Genomic DNA, 5,118 nt, shown 5'->3' with positions numbered 1-5,118 from the left:
TCCCTACAAGGCCAATCAGCACTGGCATTTAATGCTACTCTAAAGAAAAATCTTTACAATGTTATAGAAGTCAATACATATTTTGCTTCCAGTTCTCACCTTGCAGCTTTCTATACATCATCTCAGTTGCTAAATGAAACCTGTCATTTACCAGTGCCCTCAATATATGGCCTGCCATGTACTTACACACCACTTCAGCAAGAGTTCTCAAATAGACAGAAGGAGAAAGGGCTTTCCTGCTTCCTGAACTAATCTGACAAATTAGGCTAAAAAACATGCTGCCCCCAGCAATTCCAACCACAATCCCCAATGTTCATGTTAGCATAGTAATCTGGAAAACAGCACTTGTTTTCCTGTGCTTCATGGATCTACTAATGGAAAAAAAACACACCATTCACTAATCCTCTCAGTCGGCTTTTTCCTAAACGTACCTTTTCTTTCTACACTTGAGAAGGACAGACTTGCATCCTTCTTCCCAACATCATCTCCCTCAGTAGCTGCACTACTGTTTTGCACTGAAAAGCTCAGATTTGGGGAACTGAGTAAGAACCAGAGCATGCATATGTGGAACCAACAGGCTAAATGGGTTACTCTACAATGTAAACAACTAAAGATTACCTGTGCTACACATTTCAGAAAATTCTTCCACACCCTGTCCTATTACTGAGGTATCTCCACTACTAACAAGAAAAGGAGCAATAATAAAGATATAGCAACTCTTTTCTATAACAGCTTTCTATAATCCTAAACACATCTACATAAGCACTGGTAAAAATATCTTCCACTGTCACTCAAGTCCCAAATATACTTATGTTTCCATAGGTTATCAACACAGTGGAGCTACACAGTACCATCAGAAAATGATGAGATTTCCCAAAAATCCCCAATGTAGTCATGGCACAAGACTCCAGATTGGACCCTTGCACCTGAGCGAGCAATGCAGGGAAGATAAGAGTGCCATCAGTGGAGCAAAGGGGAGACTACCGCAGTGGTTCTCGACCTATACGCCATACAGGGCCATACTTCCAGATCTCAGAGTATGTCTACACATGCCTATTTAAGATGCATTAGCCATTTTTAAAGATGCATTAAGGGCACAGGTCTACACGTGCACACCCTTAACATGCCTTAAAAATGGCGATTTTAGGTTATTTATGCCTAAATTTGATACCTGCAAAAACAGGCATCAAATTTAAGCACGAATAGCTAAAGTGCCTTAACGCACATGTAGACACACTAAGGTGCATTAACGCTATGTATGTCAACTGATTTGGGACTAACTTTAGTCCCAAACTGGTCCACACGCTGCGTTAATGTGCCTTAGCACATGCATGTGTAGACACATGCTAAATAGCCTTAATGTACATTAGGCAAAATGCGCATTAAGTTTAGGTACACACAAAAGCATATGTAGACATCCTCAAATGTGTTATGTGGGTTGAATCCATGCAACTCACTTCCTGTATATCCATTTAAAAATGTTTTGTATCCATTATGACAGTAATACAATACAAATCAATATTCTGTGATACCTCATTTCTACACTGTCAAATGTCTTTACTTTTTTTTTTTTTTTTTTTTTTAACAGGATGTTATATGGGCCACAGCAATGTGCCGATTGGGCTGCATGCAGCCCATAGGCCAGGGGTGGGCAAAAAGTGGCCCACAGGCCGGATGCGGCCCACCAGGCCGTTCTATCCAGCCCGTGGGGTCCCTAAATATTAATTTTCTAAATTTCTAATCTGCCTCCGGCTGCCTGTCATGCGGCCCTCGATGGCTTCCCAAAACTCAGTAAGTGGCCCTCCACCCAAAATAAATCGCCCATCCCTGCCACAGGCTGAGAGCCACTGACCTAATGTATACCGTGTTCTCTAGCTATCTCAAAAGCTAAAGCTGATGACTCCTAAGAGACTACATCCTCGTCCTCCTCTAGCTAGGATACCCAAACTATAGTTTGTTGATCAGCAGGGTCAGATGCAACTAAGGAACCAACGACCAGAGCATGACCATTACAGCAACATACTTAGGGTTCCACAATCTTCCACCTCATATTTTTTTCAAATTAAAAGCTATGGCATTTCAAGAGAAGCTGCCCAATTTGATACCTTAGCTTCTAGAGCAGGTGATGGAATTTGGCTTTCAGCTTAATATAGAAAGTTGAAAGCCCTTGGGGTTTGCAGTGCATCTTATTCAGCTGAGAACATGTTAAGCTAGCTGAATGAAAGACTTCCCATGTAAACAACTTGCTTATTTAGAAAACTTTTCAAATACATGTACCACTACTTCCCTCTAGTTCAGATACATTGTTAGGCCTTCAGAAATAAGATGTATACAGTGCTGATGCACATCTGACCTAACCAATTAGACAGACGCCAACACAAAGAACAAGGATAACAAGATCCTGTTCACATGTCTCAAGTGAACATGTCTCAGAGTCAAAGACCTTATCCAAATGAATAAGGAAAGCAAAAAGGCAATACAAACATTGTGTTCATTTTCTCCAAGTTCCTTAAAGGAATTTGAAGAGTCAGAAGGCATATAACCTGGGACAATCACTGCACCGAATAACTATTATTGGAAAAGTATTGCATATGTTCAAGAGCATTGCACAAACATTCATTCTACTGAATGTGCTTATTGCATGAATTTATAAGGAAACATTAAGAGGCCAGGTAATTATTACCGCTGATAATATCTGAAGGGTTTGACATGCAGAAATTAGTGCACTAGGGCAATTCTAACTTAGGCCTTATGCAAATCCACTGAAATCATGGGATTGCACAATTTAACTCAGCAGAGATTTTAGTCTGATGTGCTAATTTAAGTCCCACACATAACTATTGCTGTTTGCTAACATTGTAACTGGCTTCTCACTTGAAAATGTAAATGAAGAGGGAACTGAACAGCATCCTCTCAAGCCAAATTACATCTTCCATTCAGGCATCAGGCATTCTCTATACCAGTTATTACATGTGCAAAGTTCAGGAATGTCACTCTCTGGAAGATGCAAGAATAATGCACAGTTTCCATGCCTGTTTTGTCACTTTACCTGTTTCAAAGCACTTTTGAACTATTGTAAGTGCCTGGAATGTACACATCTATATCCTCCCATTCCCCTCTCCTCTGCATGCTCTCCCCTGTCTCTGCCTACTTAGTACATGAGGTCTGCTGATACCATTAGTTGATATAAGCACCATCTTTCAGGCTTTGAGGAGATGCCTGCATAAGCTCCCACAAAGCAGCCCATGAGAACAACAGCATGCTACAACAGGAAAATGGAAGTGCAGCCACAAACAGTGAAACCGGACAGGCCAAAAAGGATGCCTAGTTCACAGAGCAGGAGCAAATTGGGAGGAAAAAAGGTTCAGTTCTTTCCCACTCACAGTTCCATTAGAGCCATCTGAGGTATTACTGACTTTATCAAGAGATGCCCAATTTGCAAATGAAAACTGGTTTTCAAGTTGACTTTTTCAGGCACCATCTGTTTCTCATTGGTCTTAAGATCTCTTTCTCTCTGAACTTTGACAATACAACTGGCAGTATTTTTGTCCCTATGTAGTCTTTAAATGATCCTCCAATTCAGGAATTCTGGCTATAAGTACTTTAGCACAAGCCATTGGGGCCATAAGCCATATAACACCATATCTGTATGTATGCCACTTGATCACCAGGCACAGTAAATCATACTAAACCTTGCACAACATACTACAAGGCACCAATCCCGATTAGTCTGCTCTTAGGCTTCTAACTCTCTGTAGATATAAAGCAAGTAAAGAGGGAAAGATTAACTTTTTGGGGCCTGTTAATTATTCACGGAAAGGTGCTATTAAGTCTCCCATCTACTAAAACCTCCACAATAAGTATTTACATTTAGCAATTTATGCCCCACCCCCTCCCATACACATCCACCAAAACCAAACTCCTGGTTAGGAAAACCTGCCCTGTGCTCATTACTTATTCCCTATTCACTGGGTTCACAGCAGGGGTGGGCAAAATACAGCTCATGGGCCGGATCCAGCCTGCCAGGTGACTGGATCTGGCCCACAGCTGCCCCCAAAGCACTTCACATGGGGCCATGCCCTGCCCTCTTGCACCAGGGCAGCCTGCACTAGGCTCCCACTGGCACTTGCCAGCTTGGGCCCTGGCCACCATGTAGCTTCTGCCAGGTGCTGCTCTGCGCCCCCCGCTTTCGATCTTTCCCCTATAGCACTGTACTACATCAGGCGAGCAGTTTCGGCCAGGCAGCTCCCACCCGAATGCACAAGGCTCCAGCTTCAGCTCCCAGCTGCCTTCTGGTAGAAGGAAGCTGGACTCTGGAACCAGAGCCCTGCATACCTGTCAGGAGCAGCACAGCACAGTGGGGCAGGAGCAAGACCAGGAGCTGCTGCTGAAGGCAGGATACACAGAGCAGCATTCAACTGGCTGCAGCTACCCCCACACCAGGAACAACCCACCAGAAGCTGCTCCTGTTCCTGCCCCTGCTGCACCATGTCATGCTGCACCACACTGTTCTAGGTGGGCAAGCAGCTTCAGCTAGGCGTCTCCCTGCCCCAGTGTCAGGGCTCCAGCTTCAGCTTCCAGCCTCCTTCCAGCGAGCTGAAGCCCCATGTGCTGGGGGAGGAGCAGATTCCAGCAGGCTGTATCCAGGGCAGCTGCAACCAGCCGAGTGCTGCTCTGCACCCCACACCTCCAGCAGCGGCTCCTCCTCTTGCTCCTATGGTGTACTATGGTGAGGCAGGAGTGAGAGGACAGCTGCTGCTGGAGGTGGGGGGTGCAGAGCAATGCCAGACTGGGCTGCAGGCACTGGCAGGAACGTGGCACAGGCTGCCCCAATGCAAGCAGGTGGGGCTCAGCCCCAGGCAGAGCACTGTGGGGGCAGAGTGGACTACACCACCCAGGGCAGTTCTGCTGCACACACCCTCCCACATACCACCTCCTCTACAGCAGGCTCCCAGGACCTACTGCCCAGGAAGCCCCCCCTCCACACACATAGCCCCTCCCTACCCCAAAGGGCTCAGACATGTGATCCCAGCCTCTCCCACTCCACTCCTGAACACTTCTCCACACACCCCCACCCCCGGGAGTTTTGGTGACTTGTTGGGGGGGGGGGGGGGGGGG

General features: G+C 45.6%; 1 protein-coding gene across 5 annotated transcripts in view; it reads right to left on the bottom strand.

Moving 5' to 3' along the window:
- GSK3B (glycogen synthase kinase 3 beta) overlaps nucleotides 1–5,118 on the bottom strand; it is a 238,349-nt gene that overhangs the window by 162,527 nt on the left and 70,704 nt on the right. The window lies entirely within an intron of this gene.

Source organism: Alligator sinensis, unplaced genomic scaffold (assembly GCF_000455745.1).
Source record: "Alligator sinensis unplaced genomic scaffold, ASM45574v1 scaffold1190_1, whole genome shotgun sequence".
NCBI lineage: Eukaryota > Metazoa > Chordata > Crocodylia > Alligatoridae > Alligator > Alligator sinensis.
This window is presented reverse-complemented; position numbering and strand designations above follow the sequence as displayed.